The 19,590-nt window shown below is 43.0% G+C and overlaps 1 long non-coding RNA gene across 1 annotated transcript; it reads right to left on the bottom strand.

The window, feature by feature from the left end:
* Positions 1-1,930: 1,930 nt before the first annotated feature.
* On the bottom strand, positions 1,931-8,672 carry LOC310762465. Its single transcript, XR_014547986.1, has 3 exons — positions 8,442-8,672; positions 2,219-2,319; positions 1,931-2,134 (listed from the first exon to the last, which is right to left on the bottom strand). It is a non-coding gene; the product is annotated as an uncharacterized lncRNA (long non-coding RNA).
* Between the last annotated feature and the right edge of the window lie 10,918 nt (positions 8,673-19,590).

The raw sequence follows: 19,590 nt of genomic DNA, 5'->3' as shown, positions 1-19,590 counted from the left end.
GGCTATAGGAGGGAAGAAGAATCAGCCAATCAGATGGGACGCATTGTGTAAATAATGTATATAAAAGCCTGAGGTTTGGGGGGGCAATTCAATCACTGTTTTACAAGCTGCAATAAGGAGCATGAAATCACTACAGAACTCTGACTTCAGACTGTATTTTACACAGAGGGCTATTGAAACAAAAGGAAAGAAAAACAATGAGATGGAACAAGTGATTAGGCTGGCATGAAAAGCCTCTCTCCATGATTATTCCACTCCATGCACTGCAACACAGCAGGTGGACAGCACTCCTCAAAAACACCAGATAGTGGGAGTCCTGTTGGGAGAAAAATAGTCTTCCTGGGCAATGAGCCTAAAGTTTAAGAGCAAGAGGTTTCTGTGGGGTGGAGTCATAACTATTGATTGGAAGTCTTGTCCTGTCCATGGCATTAGTGTGGGTGTGTTTAAGGATTTCCCAGTCTACACCACAGGAATACGATAGAAGTGCAATCGAAACAATGAGCACTGAGAATTAGCTCTCTTACCAATCTACCTAAAATTCATTATTCTGGTTAGCCTTTAATTCACAAAAACCAAACCTAGTTAAATGTATTCCAAATTATATTACCCTTCCCACCTAGTCATGCACACCTATGCCCCCAGAATCCTCTGCCATATTTTAAAGATCAGGCTTCTGCACTTTAAACAGCTCTGTTTCCTAGAACTATGTTTGAACACAACTAAAGTGTCCAGAATGGGACGCGGGTGGTGCTGTGGGTAAAACCTCAGCGCCTAGGACTTGCCGATCGCATGGTCGGCGGTTCGAATTCCCGCGGCGGGGTGCGCTCCCGTCGTTCGGTCCCAGCGCCTGCCAACCTAGCAGTTCGAAAGCACCTCCGGGTGCAAGTAAATAAATAGGGGCCGCTTACCAATGGGAAGGTAAACGGCGTTCCGTGTGCTGCGCTGGCTCGCCAGATGCAGCGTGTCACGCTGGCCACGTGACCCGGAAGTGTCTGCGGACAGCGCTGGCTCCCGGCCTATAGAGTGAGATGAGCGCACAACCCTAGAGTCTGGCAAGGCTGGCCCGTACGGGCAGGGGTACCTTTACCTTTACCTTTTAAAGTGTCCAGAAACTTGTGGCCTTCCAGATATTGTTCAACTCCAGTTCCATCAACCTCAGCCAGGAAAGAAGAAGAAGAAGAAGAAGAAGAAGAAGAAGAAGAAGAAGAAGAAGAAGAAGAAGAAGAATAGTGGTAGTAGTAGTAGTAGTAGTAGTAGTAGTAGTAGTAGTAGTTTGGATTTGATATCCTGCTTTACCACCACCCGAAGGAGTCTCAAAGCGGCTAACATTCTCCTTTCCCTTCCTCCCCCACACTCTGTGAGGTGAGTGGGGCTGAGAGACTTCGGAGAAGTGTGACTAGCCCAAGGTCACCCAGCAGCTACATGTGGAGGAGCAGGGAAGCGAACCCAGTTCTCCAGCTTACGAATCTACTGCTCTTAACCACTACACCACAACGGCAAGGGCGTTGTAGCTGAGAAGCCTCTGGAGGACCACAGGTTCCCCACCTGCACCAGAAGCAAATCTTAGGATACGGAATCAGAATCATAAAACAGCTGGAAGGGACCACAAGGGTCAACTAGTCCAACCTCATGCAATTCAGGAATCTTTCACCCCATGTGGGGCTCAAACTCCTGATCCTGAGATTAAGAGCCCCATCCTCTACTGACTGGGTAGAGTTATACCTCAGTTGTGTAGAATAACTGAAAAAAAATTATAATGATAGGGTGACGAGTTGTTCAGAGGTATAGAGCGCAAGCACTTAACCCCACTTTTCCAACCATAACCAGGGCAAAGGAAGAATTTTTATATTGCCTTTGAATACACACATTGAAATACACACATTGAAAAATGAAGTTGGTAGCAAGAGATGAACAAACAGCATTCTAACCCTAAACATCCAATTCAGTTTTAATACAAAAGTTTCTTAAAGGCTACAAAATTGCTTTGGTTATTAGTTCTGCATTAAGCACTTTGTAGACAAAGAGTATATGTCATGTCATCATTGTAACATACAGTAGTTTGCACAGTATATTTAAACAAGAAATAGGCATTTCTTCCTCCAGTTCCCGAAGTTCTTTTGCAAAGGCTTCTTTCCTGCAGAACAGAAACAGAAGTTAATAAATTATTGCGATGACATGAAAACACTTCTCTGCTACACGCGGGGGAGGACATACTTACCCTCTTTTAAGAGAAGACAAACCAAACCATTAATACACACCCTGCAAGCCATCCAAGCAAGAGGAGGGCTGGTACAACATATGTGGAATACGGGATTGTCTCTGAAGAAAGAAAATAAAGGTTTTATTCACATGGTGGCTGGAGACATAACGTATGAAGGTCTTTAAGAGGAATATTTTGATTCCAGAGACTGGGAACCCATCAAAGGTTTAGAAAAGGATACCTCTCCCAGCCAGCCAGCCCAGTCAGGCCTGCCACCAGCAGTCAGTCAGTTCAGGAACTGTCCAAAGGTCCCAGAGTCTCATCCTAGCTGTGCCACCAATCACTGCTCTCTGCCTTAGCAGGCGGAAGTACCACATTGGGAGCCAAGCATTCATCCCATCCACCATGATGGTTAAGGCATCCGAACTGCAATGCCCTGCCATATACCGTATTTTTCGCTCCAAAAGACACCATTTTTTCTTTCCTAAAAAGTAAGGGGAAATGTCTGTTCCTCTTATGGAGCAAATGCGTGGTCCCTGGAGCCGAATTGCCCAGGGGCAAAAAGCAGATCAGGCTCTCTCTTTTTTTTTTGAAATAGGGAAGTGGGTATTGAAACAAAGCCGCTGATCATTTGCCAATCCGGGAGAGAGATAAGGGATGCTAGAGATAAAGGAGGCTGCCAGGGAGGGGGGAGGTAAAGACAGCAAACTTGCAAAAGGGGGAAACAGGAAGACTAAAGCAATAAGGAGAGAAATTAGAAGAAAAGGAGGAGCAAAAAACTGCTCCAGCTAAGGAAAAGTCACTACACTAAGGCAAACAAGAAGGAAGGGAGTATTGAAAGAAAACATCTGATCGGTGGGATCGGAAGAGAGATAAGGGACACTAGCGGAGGCTGCCTGGGAGGGGGGAGGTAAAAGCCCATGGATCCTCAGGATTTTTACATTGGGTCACCCCAAATTCACAATCAGATCACATATCTTTGGCCACAGCATGAACCACAAAAATCATACACCCACTGTTTCATTCAGAATATTTTTTTTCTTGTTTTCCTCCTCTATAAACTAGGTGCGTCTTATGGCCAGGTCGTCTTATGTAGCGAAAAATACGGTAGATCCATGAAAGCTGTTGATTCCATTGACCCTTAGTCCATAGACTTTCATTTGGGGTAAGTTAAGATGCTGCCATTGCAAAAGGGAGCTAACTTTGGCTCACATTCAGAGGTGGCGTCTCCACCTGCCCATTGCTAAAATGACTACCTTGGGGCCTGGCAGGGAGGAGTTTTTCAAGGAAACAATAGCAAGAGCAGGAGGGGCAGGGGGAGAATGCTACACAGCTTCATTGGGCGAGTATCAGTAGCCTGGCGCTGGCTCTGATCCACGTCCCCACAAACCCAAACTCTTTATGATCCACTCAGTTTCCTAACACGGAGGAAGCACTTGCTTACATTTCTCTACTGAAACCAAAAGGATCTACTTACTTATTGTTACAAATACTTATAACCTCTCCTTCGCTGTATGGCCCCAGGGTGGGACATGTAAACACACACATACCAGTATAACAAATCAAAACAGCATATAAACAGCATATATAGATATGTGGAATGGTGATGAATGTTGTTTTTGGTTTGCTGCTCATCTTAATCTTCTAAATGGTTGTTTTTAACTGTTTTCACCTATAATTTTACTTCTGTAAACCGCTTTGATGGTTTTTTGTTTTTTTTACAACCAAGCAGTGTATAAATTTTACAAAGTAAATATATGAACCTTGATGAAAGCCACACTTTTAAAACCACCTCACAACTAACAATTAAAAACAATGAGCTCGGGGACTATATAATCACCTTTTGACCCCATTTTTGTACCGGACATGCTGCTTGCTAATAGTGGGCAAAACGGCAGCTTAGTTTTGTTGCTGAAAGAGGTGGGTGATATAAGCCATAGTCATTACTATGTACAGTGAAGAGATTTCACTTTTTGCCCACTGAAAGGACTGCCGATTTATTTATCTTTTATTTTATTCATTTTGAATGTAGGAACAAATACCCAACAATTATAGTTCTCCCCTGTTCCCCGCCCATAACAGCCCCAACTACATCTAGCTGTATAAGCAATAATAAAATAAAACATCAATTCAATAGCTGCCGATTTAAAAAGTCTTATTTCACAGGTCTCTTTGTGTATTTATTAGTGTATTACACATCTATCCCATCCACCCCCAAGAGTTCAAGGAGATGTACTTTTTTTCCTTTCTGCTTTATCCTCGTGATAACCCTGTAGGTTAGGCTGAGAGACAGTGCTTTTCAGCACTGCAGTTGAAATTGATTTCCTCTGGCATTAGGTCACTGCAGACTTATTGGTACTGTGTTATTTGCCTGGAATTTTCACATATCCAGTCCGAATGGCACTGCTGCCCTGTCAGGTGTCTCTTAATTAAACTTACACAGCTGAATGTCTGTGTGCCACAAAGCTGTTAAAGGTACAAGGGTCCCGTCAACCCTAAACCATGCAAAGAACTCAAGGTTCATGTTATCAGGTCTTGCCTCAGACTAAGCTTCATCTGGCAGTACCACATTGTTTGAACCTAGAGAAAAATTAGAGTCACATGTAGCAAGGAAAGCCCCAAAAGAGCTTCAAAATGAACTGGGAAATCCCTTCTCCATTATTTGGAAAATGGAGTTCCAGAGGCATTCACAACTCTGGTTAAATACAACGAAAGAAGGGAACAGGCTAATATTGCAGAAAGCAATTGCTCTGAATGTTGCCTGAACATGTTGTTTCATAACTTTCATTCTACGAGGGCTTGATATTTATTTTAAAATGAATGAAAGAAAGAAAGAAAGAAAGAAAGAAAGAAAGAAAGAAAGAAAGAGCGAGCTCTGGGACTGGTGCTGCCCTCTTGGCAGTCTTGTGTTCTGCATTAAGCAAACAATTTCATCACAAGAATGCATGACACAGTGTAATGGTACTATTTTGGACACTGTTGCAACACAGGCTAAACTTGGGTTACCTGTGCATCATTGGGAAGGATCCTGCTGCTTGAGGGTGCACAGAGGACCCAGAAATGCAATGCACTTCACAGACATTTTTGCAATATGCAAACCTTACATACATAGCTCATCACTGTAGCATTCATTTGCGCTCGCATATATATATATATATATATATATATATATATATATATATATATATCCTGCCATCCTAGCAATTCGAAAGCACGTCAAAGTGCAAGTAGATAAACAGGTCCCACTCCGGCGGGAAGGTAAACGGCATTTCCCTGCACTCCTCTGGTTCACCAGAAGCGGCTTAGTCATGCTGGCCACATGACCCGGAAGCTGTACGCCGGCTCCCTCGGCCAATAAAGCGAGATGAGCGCCGCAACCCCAGAGTCGGCCACGACTGGACCTAATGGTCAGGGGTCCCTTTACCTTTACTTTACATATATATATATATATATATATATATATATATATAACATAAAAAGAGTTATTAACTTAATATTCCTTAACAGGGTGGTGGAAAACTGCAGAATAATGATAATAAAAATAACAATAAAAATAATTTATTATTTATACCCCGCCCATCTGGCCGGGCCTCCCCAGCCACTCTGGGCGGCTTCAAACAAAATAGTAAAATACAGTAATGCATCAGACATTAAAAGCTTCCCTAAACAGGGCTGCCTTCAGAAGAGTTCTAAGAGAGCAAAGCCGTAAAACATGCTCTTTAACCGAGATCCAATTTGGCTGAAAGAAGACAATGAAAGGGGAAGAGCCAGAGACATTGAAACACCCACCATATGTCATGAGGCAATGAGCAGCTGGCTGGGAGAGATACTGTTTCAGGGGAATCATTAAAGGCATGAAGGCCTGCCAATGGCACACAAATAAATGGGGCAGACATCAGTGCAGGTTGCCAGAATAAATATCCCCAGAAGCCACTCCCTCTGGGGTAATACATAAAATGAGTTCATTGGTTTCTTCATTCCAGAGATGACATTTGTGCATTCTATCTCTCAGTTAACAAAACTTCAGTACAAAAACATAATAATTAAAACGGTGATAAAAACTACCAAGTTACAGTGCACGCCTATACATGCCCATTTGGAAGTAAGCCCATTGAAACTGGTGGCGCTTACTCCCAGGTAACAGGAGGTATGATTGCAACAAAACCTGAAGCTTTCCTTTTAGGAATCGTAGGTGCCGAAATCCCAAGGGAGCAGAAAATAGTATTTATGTATGCGACCACGGCTGTGCAGATATTATTGGCCCAGAGATGGAAAGAAGATAAAGTTCCTACCAGAGAGGAATGGCAGATAAATTTAATGGACTGTGCCAAAAGGGCTAAAATGACTGGAAGAGTCAGAAATCAGGAAAACCAAAACTTTAATAATGGGGAAAATTTATAAATTGTCTGAATATCACTTGTAGTTTAATAGTGAATTTTGGATACAATGTAGAGATAAAAGATTTGGATTACTATAAAAGATGCAGGAGGAAATGATTTACAATAGGACCCTCAAAGGGGAAGAGGGAAGTCCAAGAGATTCCTTGGAATCTTGTTTTTCTATTGTATGATGGAGATGTGACTGTAAAATGTTAATCTGAAAAACCAAATAAATGATTTTTTTTTTAAGGAGGTATGATTGCAACAAGCAGGTCACGTATCCACAGCCATGACCAGTGCAGGAATGACCACTGGGAGGAGCGCAGAGAAGAAATGCCATGGTGCATCTGCAGCAGCACAACCGGACGCCTTCATTTGCCCCAGCTGCAACGAAACATGTCTCTCCTGCATCAGTCTCTAGAGCCACAGCGATGGTTTGACTTCACTCCCAAGGCACACTCCTCCGTTGTCTCCCGAGACAAATGGATGCCAACCACAAAAATAAGCCTAGGTGAGGAGGGGATGGATGACTTCTTGTTGTAACAAAAATGATCCTGTCTTCTTGGTGAACGTTTAGTAGCAGCAAGGACAGCAGTGGATGGCGTGGGAGGCTGTGTCACTCACTTCCATCCAACACAGTTGCTGCAGCATACCTGGATGGAGAGGGGGAGGGTTGGTGGTGGCAAGGTTGGCACATTGCAAATGCGGCAGCAGGAGCACTGTGTTTCCATTGCTGTGTTTGCACTGCACCAACCTCACCGCCACAACACCCCTCTCTATCCTGTATACCTGAAGGAGCGTCTCCATTCCCATCGTTCAGCCCGGACACTGAGATCCAGCGCCGAGGGCTTTCTGGCGGTTCCCTCATTGCAAGAAGTGAGGTTACAGGAAACCAGACAGAGGGCCTTCTCGGGAGTGGTGCTAGCCCTGTGGAACGCCCTCCCTTCAGATGTGAAGGATATAAGCAGCTATCCTATCTTTAAAAGACATCTGAAGGCAGCCCTGTTTCGGGAAGTTTTTAATATTTAATGCTGTATTGTTTTTAACACTCGATTGGGAGCCGCCCAGAGTGGCTGGGGAAACTCAGGCAGATGGGCGGGGTATAAATAATAAATTATTATTATTATTATTATTATTATTATTATTATTATTATTATCCTGGTATGCTGCAGTGACACAGCTGGATAGAGGCCAGGGGAACAGAAGAGACCCAGCATGTCATCTGCTGCTGGGCAAGGGGCTCAAAGGGGCTATAAGGACAAAGATACAACAGAGCATCATGTTTTAGTCTACAACTTTCATCTTAGTTTATCTCCATTCCGGGAGAGGTACAAGAAACAGTACAGAAAGTGTCAGTAAATATTAAATGCCATATTTCTGTCTTACTTGCTATTGAAACTAAAAGAGAAATCTGTTCACAGTTTCAAGTTCTATTAGTAATCTATAACCAAAAGCAATGTAAAACAGAATTTTGAGGCTCAATTCTCCTGAAATGTACAAACTTAATTTTTACAGCATGGTAGCTACCATTTAAATCACAGTACCATTTAAGATTACATGCATTGGGTTCATCCATAGAGCTAGTAACTTTAGCTTTCTGCTGAGAAAGGAAAAGCATTCAGCTTCTCACTCCTACTAAAGGATGCTTGCAGAATTACCAAACAAAGTAATGCAGAAGAAAGAAAAAGCACTTTTTAAATAATCCAATGGAAAACAAGACTAGGTTGCTAATAAATGAGATTGCATTACCCTAAAAATAAAAGAGCCCAACCACAAACTTAAAGAGGAAGGACTAAGCTCTTATCCATGACTTTTGCACACAGGTGATCAACAATTCTAAAACATTTTGCTTTTCACCATACCTGATTTTTCCATTCCTCTCTTGTGTGTCTAAGCAGAACTGATTTAACATTCGACTCTGCTGTTACATCTCTGAGGCTTCTGGAGCTTTAAATAGAGCAAAATCTGGAATGCATTGCACCTGCTTCTTTCACTAGTGTAAGCTGTAAGTTATCTGCATTCAATGGTTGGAAAAGACAGGAATTTGGGCCCTTACACTTTACAGGTCATTCTGTCCATTATTAGTGTAGAGCATTCTCACGTGGTGTTTTCGCCGGTCAGTCAAGCAAATTTTGATACCTTTTTTATAATGACTCTAATAAAGCTAAGGCAGAGGTAGTCAAAACGGTGCCTTTCAGATGTTCCTGGATGACAACTCAGTCCCAGCCAGCATGGTCAAGCATGATGGGAATTGTAGTTTGTTTTTCCCCAATATAATCTTTATTAGTTTTCCAAATTTCACACTTTAAATACATATTATATTACATTTTACATTTGTAATTTGCTCCTATGAGCTGACTTCCCTCCTTCCCTCTTCTGGCTTCTTTTTGTCACTTCCAAATTTTTCGCAATGTCTTTTATCCCATTGCATGGGAGTTGTAGTTCAACGACATCTTGAGGGCATAGCATTGACTATCCCTGAGCTATGGAACATGTCATCATGCAAATTATCCCTGCACGGATATAACCACAACCTTGATGCTTTTTCTCACTGGGATTAGGCATTAAATGAAGCTTTGCTTAAAACTTTGCTCCAAAGTGGAGGACTTATATTTGACTCTTTCATCTTGAGTGTCATTTCACTTTTATCACCAGGCCAAAACAGAATAAACTTAAGATGGACCAAAAGGAGAATGGGGATTATGGAAACAAGGAATCACAGAACTCTGGATGCTGTAAGCTTCTGTTCCTATTTTAGGAGGTAGGAAGAGGAAGAAGAGTTTGGATTTGATATCCCGCCTTTCACTCCCCTTCAGGAGTCTCAAAGCGGCTTTCCCTTCCTCCCCCACAACAAACACTCTGTGAGGTGAGTGGGGCTGAGAGACTTCAAAGAAGTGTGACTGGCCCAAGGTCACCCAGCAGCTGCATGTGGAGGAGCGGAGACGCGAACCCGGTTCCCTGGATTACGTGACTTAACCACTCTTAACCACTACACCACACTGGTATTCTCTGTTCTGGTGTAATGCTAATGACCACACCAGGTTCCCTTGAGATATTTTTTACTTCTACTCCCATCATGCCCCAGCCAGCATGGCAATGGTCAGGGATGATGGGAGTTGTAATCCAAAATACCTGGATGGTATCAGGTTGGGAAAGACTGACTTGAATTTATAAGATATAACCAAGTCTGATATGAATGCAATTTTCCACAGATTAAATCGCATAGGATTTAGATTATGGTGCAGAATTCAACATTATTCGGTTTGAGCACTATTGTGGGCCAGCCCTACCCTTAGGCAAAGTGAGATGGCCATTTCAGGCAGCTGAGTTTGGGTACCATGAAAAGCAACCAGATTGTTAGTCATCTAGTTTATTGTTACTGTGTTGTATGTTCTACCACCTCCACTGTCGGAGGCAGTATAGCTCTGAATAACAATTGCTGGGGACCATAAATGGGGAGAATGCTGCTGTATTGAGGTCCTACTTTGCATGCTTCCCATGGGCATCTTGGTTGGCCACCGTGAGAAGAGGATGCTGCAATAGATGGACCACCAGCCTGACCCAGCAAGGCACTTCTTATGTTTTCCTTGCACATGAAGTGCTTATGGGATTTTCCACCTCAGATGCAAAAATAACTTGACTAGCCTTGGTTCCTATGTACCTAGGTGTTGTTGTTTTTTAAAATATTTTTTTATTAATTTTTAGCTTACAGAAATTTTAAAGACATACCACACAAATTATTACACATATATCCTTGTTTGGACTTCCTTCAGCACCTCCGATAATCTTCCGTCTTAATTATTTCTCCTGCAATTCTTAACTTAATATTGCCTTTACATTTCCTAACAAATCATTTCTCCCTTTCCATTTTTACAATATTTCTTAAATTACTCCTCACAGAACTTCCTGTAATCCTACAAACGTAATCTGATCGTACTTTTCAAATACTCCACAAATTTAGTCCAGTCTTCAGTAAACCTCTGCTCCCGCCGGTCTCGGATCCTTCCTGTTAGCTTGTCTAATTCTGCGTAGTCCATTAATTTCATCCTCCATTTTTCTAATGTTGGTAGTTCTTCTTGCTTCCATTTTTGGGCCAATAATATTCTTGCTGCTGTTACTGCATATGTACCTAGGTTTGGGGGAGCACTTCAGACAGAAAAACGAATAAAGCAGCAAATGAATAAATATGCATGTAGAGTTCTGCCTGGTCTCAGTTTAAAATTCACTGCATTCATTGCATTTTCTTTCCTGTCTCTCAGGCTTCCCAGCTTTACGTTCATTATGCTGGGCAAAATCCACCCTCTCACACGTAAGCCCTAATGAGCAATCTAATCCATTATTTGACTTCCTTAGAACAGCTAAGCAGGATCCTGTATATAAATGAAGATTAGTGAGAGGGGCTGGCACATTTTGTTAGATGAAATACTATTTCTCATATATATACATGTATTTTGACAGCACTTAATCTTGGACAAGACATTGTGTGGTATCTGGAAAAAATGGATCTGATACGCAATCCTATTTTATAGCTTTTGGGCACAATGTGCAAAGGGAGACTTGCATGAGGACTGAAACACTTGGGGGAAATGGAGAAAAACAGCTGTACATAAATCTCTATAAAAGACTCGTCTGATGACTGCTTGGGATATTTTTGATATCAAAGTTTATACTGCAAATAATTCAAAAACTGTCCTGATAAAGACATCAGTGAAACGATCCATTTCTAGCAACAAATGAGAATTCTTGTGGCTGTAAATCTGTTTTAATTCTGAATTGTTGTCACTCTCCCTAGGACCTGCTGGTGAGCAATGGGTAATAACTTTATTAATTTAGGAGTAGGAGTAGTAAATAAGTAAAGGAGTAAATAAGTAATATTTTGGCTGTTTCAGATGTGACAATCAGATAGAAGCAGGAACAGGATTCACAGCTCAGGATTCACTTTCAGTCTCAAGCAAAATCATTTATACACATCTATCCCAGTGGAGAGATGCACAAATTGTATCCTTCCTCAACAGAGCTAGATTTAGGGCAGTACGACTGGTTCTACCGCCCTGGGCACCTAGCCTTGGGGGTACCACAAGGTGTCATAACTATGACATATTAAATTGAGGTGCGAGGCTTGGGGAGCCAAATTTTGGCCCCACACAGGGCACCACTGAAATTTGAAAAACCAAGGTCTGCCGTTGTTGTTGTAGTTGTTTTGTTTTGTTTTTTCCTGCAAGAAAATTTTAATTCTGTTACAACTTATGACCTTAATAGTCAAAATCCTCTTTTGCCAAACTCTTTCATGCTGTTAATGGCATTAACTTCTGTTTGACTGGTTCCCTCAGTAGACATCTATAAAGTTTTTAACTAGATAATATGCCTTGAGCTAAAAAAAGTTCCATGGATTTTTCCAAGTAGTAAGCAGGCATATTATAAAATGTCCATCTCCTTGACAAGCAAGGAATGCTGATATTTGGCATTAAGTACAGGGAAATATTAAGTACAGGGAAGTACAGGGACGCGGGTGGCGCTGTGGGTTAAATCACAGAGCCTAGGACTTGCCAATCAGACGGTCGGCGGTTCGAATCCCCGTTGCTCGGTCCCTGCTCCTGCCAACCTAGCAGTTCGAAGGCACGTCAAAGTGCAAGTAGATAAATAGGTACCGCTCCGGCGGGAAGGTAAACGGCGTTTCCGTGAGCTGCTCTGGTTCACCAGAAGCAGCTTAGTCATGCTGACCACATGAACCGGAAGCTGTACACCGGCTCCCTTGGCCAATAAAGCGAGATGAGCGCCGCAACCCCAGAGTCGGCCACGACTGGACCTAATGGTCAGGGGTCCCTTTACCTTTACCTTACAGGGAAATACAAATTCTATTCCTGATAAGGCAGAGAAGTATAGAGAAGTCTGTTGCACAGGTGATTACTAGTCTCTTAAATTCTTTCTAAGAATTAGAAGTCAGTGCAATAAGGAAGTTCACAAGCCCAGAGGAGCAAAACTGAATAGACCTGGTAATGATGGGCAGAGCATTCCAAGCCCTGGTTAGAGGAGACCTGGTTGAATTTTATTTCAACATGGGTGATTGGACAATATCCTTTAGCGCATCCATGAGTAGCATTGGAACATAGGCGGAACAGACCAGCCCGGATAGCACACATAGTTATGCCCTTCAAAATCTTGCTGCTTCTTGTTATCACCACCATCCCAAAGCATCTGATGCCTGAACCAACTTCCTCATGATGATTATCCACTTTAAACCCAAGGGCCACATTACCTTGTGGATAGTTTTCTGGGAAATAATAATAAGAATAATATTGCAGATGACACCAAACTGGGAGGGGTGGCTAACACCCCAGAGGACAGGATCACACTTCAAAACGACCTTGACAGATTAGAGAACTGGGCCAAAACAAACAAGATGAATTTTAACAGGGAGAAATGTAAAGTATTGCACTTGGGCAAAAAAAATGAGAGGCACAAATACAAGATGGGTGACACCTGGCTTGAGAGCAGTACATGTGAAAAGGATCTAGGAGTCTTGGTTGACCACAAACTTGACATGAGCCAACAGTGTGACGCAGCAGCTAAAAAAGCCAATGCAATTCTGGGCTGCATCAATAGGAGTATAGCATCTAGATCAAGGGAAGTAATAGTGCCACTGTATTCTGCTCTGGTCAGACCTCACCTGGAGTACTGTGTCCAGTTCTGGGCACCACAGTTCAAGAAGGACACTGACAAACTGGAACGTGTCCAGAGGAGGGCAACCAAAATGGTCAAAGGCCTGGAAACGATGCCTTATGAGGAACGGCTAAGGGAGCTGGGCATGTTTAGCCTGGAGAAGAGGAGGTTGAGGGGTGATATGATAGCCATGTTCAAATATATAAAAGGATGTCACATAGAGGAGGGAGAAAGGTTGTTTTCTGCTGCTCCAGAGAAGCGGACACGGAGCAATGGTTCCAAACTACAAGAAAGAAGATTCCACCTAAACATTAGGAAGAACTTCCTGACAGTAAGAGCTGTTCGACAGTGGAATTTGCTGCCAAGGAGTGTGGTGGAGTCTCCTTCTTTGGAGGTCTTTAAGCAGAGGCTTGACAACCATATGTCAGGAGTGCTCTGATGGTGTTTCCTGCTTGGCAGGGGGTTGGACTCGATGGCCCTTGTGGTCTCTTCCAACTCTATGATTCTATGATTCTAATTATTATTATTATTATTATTATTATTATTATTATTTATACACCAACCATCTGGCTGGACTTCCCCTAGTGTGTGTGGCCAGAGACACCCTTGGGGGGGGGCGGGAATCCAGAAATATATAGATATATATATATGGGACGCGGGTGGCACTGTGAGTTAAACCACAGAGCCTAGGGGTTGCCAATCAGAAGGTCGGCGGTTCAAATCCTCACAATGGGGTGAGCTCCAGTTGCTCTGTCCCAGCTCTGCCAACCTAGCAGTTTGAAAGCACATTAAAGTGCAAGTAGATAAATAGGTACCACTCCAGCGGGAAGGTAAACGGCATTTCTGTGTGCTGCTCTGGTTCGCCAGAAGCAGCTTAGTCATGCTGGCCACATGACCTGGAAGCTGTACGCCGGCTACCTCGGCCAATAAAGCGAGATGAGTGCCGCAACCCCAGAGTCGGCCACGACTGGACCTAATGGTCAGGGGTCCCTTTACCTATATATATATATATATATATATATATATATATATATATATACATACACACACACACACACACACACACACAAACAGACGCCTTCACCCAGGCAGGCAAGAGACACTACCACAGGTCAAGGACACATTTCAGTCAGGCAAAAGCAGTCAAAGAAGGTGTGGAGCAGGGCTGATGATCAGGGCAGCCTGGGACGAAGGTGTTCCTTAGGGAGGATCCTAAGGGCCAGATAGAGATATCTCAAGGGCCACATTCCACCCCCAGGCCTGAAATTCTCAACCCCTGCTTTGACTAATGGTGGGAGTGGCCATGAAATGATTGCTTTCACCTCCACAGAAGGTGGCACAGAGGCAAATTAAATGATGGTCAAATCTGAATAAATTCAGGCAGTCTGTAAAACATATCACTGGCTGTTGTTCTGTGTTCTCACGCTAAACATATGCCGAGTGTTGCCTGGTGTATTGTGACATGCCAGGAGACAAAGATAAGCAGGTTAAATTTGACACTGGAGATAACAGACCTTTAGAGAACAGGATCCTGAGCCTTGTAGAAAGATATATAGTTCTGTTCCCTTTATAACACAGAAATATTTATTTCAAAATTCACGGGTCAAAGGAACCTCTTTGGCCAGGGTGCTTGTGCCATGCCAACCCTATCTGCTGTGCTTCGGCTAATTATATACCACACACACCTGATCTAGTGGAAATAATTTCTACCACGAACAATGTATTCCCAACAAGACGTGTTGACCTTTGCAGATTGGTTCCTTTCCAGCCCTCGTTGTTCTGAGCAAGGACATGGAGTCAACATTCCCAGCAGCAGTTTATTTAAGTATGTTCATTTAGTTAAAAGCTCGGGGGGGGGGATGCAGATCAGCAAAACCAGACCTGGAACGTGCAAAGTTTAAGGACATAATGCAAGCCATTTTAGAAAAGTTATGAAAGTCAAGCAGAAACAACTTGCATAGCCTCTAATATTTATCTGATGAAAATAAGGACGTCCTATTCCATAATAATAAGAAAAAGAATTATACTATTTATACCCCACCCATCTGATTGCGTTGCCACTCTGGCGGGTTTCCAACATACATAAAACATAATTAAACATTAAACTTTTTTTTATATATTAAAAAAACCCTTCCCTATACAGGGCTGCCTTCAGATGGCTCAGGATCTGATAACTCCATACCCTCCAACCTTCTCTGATGAAAATAGGGAGGTCCTAAGGAAAAGTGCCCCTTCATGGATCACTGCCTTGCCGTGGCGAAGGGGCTTGAATAACTCAGAGAAGCTATGAACTATGCCGAGCAGGGCACCCAAGATAAACAGGTCATAGTGGAGAGTTTTGACCAAACGTGATCCACCTGGAGGAGGAACTGGCAAGCCACTCCAGTATCCCTGCCAAGAAAACTCCATGGACAAAGACAACAGGCATATAAAAGTTATGACGCTGGAAGATGAGCCCCTCAGGTTGGAAGGCGTCCAACATGCTACTGGGGAAGAGCGGAGGACAAGTACAAGTAGATCCAGAGCTGATGAAGCGGCTGGGCCAAAGCCGAAAGGACGCTCAGTTGCGGATATGCATGGAAGCGAAAGGAAAGTCCAATGCTGTAAAGAAAAATATTGCATAGGAACCTGGAATGTAAGAACCATGAATCTGGGTAAGTTGGGTGTGATCAAAAATGAGATGGCAAGAATAAATATTGACATCCTGGGAATCAGTGAACTGAAATGGACGGGAATGGGCGAATTCAGTTCGGATGACTATCATATCTACTACTGTGGGCAAGAAACCCGTAAAAGAAATGGAGTGGCCCTCATAGTCAACAAAAGAGTGGTGAAAGCTGTACTGGGATGCAATCTCAAAAATGATAGAATGATCTCGATACGAATCCAAGGCAGACCTTTTAACATCACAGTAATCCAAGTTTATGCACCAACTACTGGTGCTGAAGAAACTGAAATTGACCAATTCTATGAAGACTTACAAGACCTTATAGAAGTGACACAAAAGAAGGATGTTCTTCTCATTATAGGGGATTGGAATGCTAAAGTAGGGAATAAAGAGATAAAAGGAGCAACTGGCAAGTTTGGCCTTGGAGATCAAAACGAAGCAGGGCAAAGGCTAATAGAGTTCTGTCAAGAGAACAAGCTGGTCATCACAAACACACTTTTCCAACAACACAAGAGACGACTCTACACATGGACATCACCAGATGGGCAACATCAAAATCAGATTGATTATATTCTCTGCAGCCAAAGATGGAGAAGCTCAATACAGTCAGCAAAAACAAGACCTGGAGCTGACTGTGGCTCAGATCATCAGCTTCTTATAGCAAAATTCAAGCTTAAACTGAAGAAAGTAGGAAAAACCACTGGGCCGGTAAGATACAATCTAAACCAAATCCCTTATGAATACACAGCGGAAGTGAGGAACAGGTTTAAGGATTTAGATTTGCTGGACAGAGTGCCTGAAGAACTATGGGTGGAGGCTCGCAACATTATACAGGAGGCAGCAACTAAAACCATCCCAATGAAAAAGAAATGCAAGAAAGCAAAGTGGCTGTCCAACGAGGCCTTACAAACAGCAGGGGAGAGAAGGCAAGCAAAATGCGAGGGAGATAGTGAAAGATACAGGAAATTGAATGCAGATTTCCAAAGAATAGCAAGGAGAGACAAGAAGGCCTTCTTAAACGAGCAATGCAAAGAAATAGAGGAAAACAACAGAATGGGAAGAACCAGAGATCTGTTCAAGAAAATCGGAAATATGAAAGGAACATTTCGTACAAAGATTACCATAATAAAGGACAAAAGTGGTAAGGACCTAACAGAAGCAGAAGACATCAAGAAGAGGTGGCAAGAATACACAGAGGAATTATACCAGAAAGATATGGATGTCTCGTACACCCTAGGTAGTGTGATTGCTGACCTTGAGCCAGACATCCTGGAGAGTGAAGTCAAATGGGCCTTAGAAAGCACTGCAAATAACAAGGCCAGTGGAAGTGATGGTATTCCAGCTGAACTATTTAAAATTTTAAAAGATGATGCTGTTAAGCTGCTACACTCAATATGCCAGCAAGTTTGGAAAACTCAGCAGTGGCCAGAGGATTGGAGAAGATCAGTCTACATCCCAATCCCAAAGAAGGGCAGTGCCAAAGAATGCTCCAACTACCACACAATTGCACTCATTTCACACGCTAGCAAGGTTATGCTTAAAATTCTACAAGGAAGGCTCAAGCAGTATGTGGACCGAGAACTCCCAGAAGCGCAAGCTGGATTTAGAAGAGGCAGAGGAACCAGAGACCAAATTGCAAACATGCGCTGGATTATGGAGAAAGCTAGAGAGTTCCAGAAAGACATCTACTTCTGCTTCATTGACTATGCAAAAGCCTTTGACTGTGTTGACCACAGCAAACTATGGCAAGTTCTTAAAGAAATGGGAGTGCCTGATCACCTCATCTGTCTCCTGAGAAATCTCTATGTGGGACAAGAAGCTACAGTTAGAACTGGATATGGAACAACTGATTGGTTCAAAATTGGGAAAGGAGTACGACAAGGCTGTATAATGTCTCCCTGCTTATTTAACTTATATGCAGAATTCATCATGCAAAAGGCTGGGCTGGATGAATCCGAAGCCGGAATTAAGATTGCCGGAAGAAATATCAACAACCTCAGATATGCAGATGACACAACCTTGATGGCAGAAAGTGAGGAGGAATTAAAGAACCTTTTATTGAGGGTGAAAGAGGAGAGCGCAAAATATGGTCTGAAGCTCAACATCAAAAAAACGAAGATCATGGCCACTGGTCCCATCACCTCCTGGCAAATAGAAGGGGAAGAAATGGAGGCAGTAAGAGATTTTACTTTCTTGGGCTCCATGATCACTGCAGATGGTGACAGCAGTCACGAAATTAAAAGACGCCTGCTTCTTGGGAGAAAAGCAATGACAAAGCTAGACAGCATCTTAAAAAGTAGAGACATCACCTTGCCAACAAAGGTCTGTATAGTTAAAGCTATGGTTTTCCCAGTAGTGATGTATGGAAGTGAGAGCTGGACCATAAAGAAGGCTGATAGCCGAAGAATTGATGCTTTTGAATTATGGTGCTGGAGGAGACTCTTGAGAGTCCCATGGACTGCAAGAAGATCAAACGTATCCATTCTTAAGGAAATCAGCCCTGAGTGCTCACTGGAAGGACAGATCGTGAAGCTGAGGCTCCAATACTTTGGCCACCTCATGAGAAGAGAAGACTCCCTGGAAAAGACCCTGATGTTGGGAAAGATGGAGGGCAGAAGGAGAAGGGGACGACAGAGGATGAGATGGTTGGATGGTGTTCTTGAAGCTACCAGCATGAGTTTGATCAAACTGCGGGAGGCAGTGGAGGACAGAAGTGCCTGGCGTGCTCTGGTCCATGGGGTCACGAAGAGTCGGACACGACTAAACGACTAAACAACAACAAAAAGGAAAAGTGGGAGATTTTGGGATCAAATCAGAAGCTGGGACGGCTTCTGTAAATATAGGATGGTCTGGACTAAATGGAGGTGCCATCTTTTTAGGATGATTGAAGGGGCAACACCATGCAATGCCCTGATGTCACATGCGCAATGCTGCGAGGAGCCAGGGGTGGAGCCAAACACCCCCTGAATATTGAGGGAGCTCGGCCCCCACAAAAAAATATTTTGGGGTGGCCAAAACTGCCTTGTCCCCTAGGAGTTGGCATGCTTGACAGTAAACACTTGTTCTGACATCCACATAAGTAAAGAAGTAAAGGCCTGCTATATGTGAGCATGCAATTTCTAGACAAGAAAAACAGTGCAGTCCTAAACTTAAAGCATAGATGTATTGTGCTGTTATGTACTGAGTTGAATAGGATCCAAAATGCAGCAGTCTGATTGGTCCTAGAACAATGCAGCAGTATGATTGGTCCGCAGGAGCCACCCAATCCAGCTCCAGATGGAAGTGAATCCAGAACCTGATTGGCTTACAGGAGAATCCCGGAATTAGCCAATCAGCCCATTGTGTAAATAATGTATATAAAGCAGATACTTTGGGGGAACTTCCATTCCTCCTCACCACTATGAGCTGAATAAAGAGCATGAAATCCACTCTCCACTCCGAGTATATTTCATGTGCCATGAATCATATCTCATCAGATACAATCGAAATGTAATAATAAAATACACTGGCCAAGTTTGGACATCAGGGTGAACCGTTGTTTACTGCGCATGTGCTGATTAGAAGGACGGAGGATGAATTTGTTCCAGTTTGCATTTAAAGGCTGATCTACCCAATTTGTGCTTCCTGAAACTGTGTGTGAACCAAATCACAGCCATCCTTCAAAATTCACACTTCTTTGACGT

This window comes from Podarcis filfolensis, assembly GCF_964270895.1.
Source record: "Podarcis filfolensis genome assembly, chromosome: 5".
Taxonomy (NCBI): domain Eukaryota; kingdom Metazoa; phylum Chordata; class Lepidosauria; order Squamata; family Lacertidae; genus Podarcis; species Podarcis filfolensis.
This window is presented reverse-complemented; position numbering and strand designations above follow the sequence as displayed.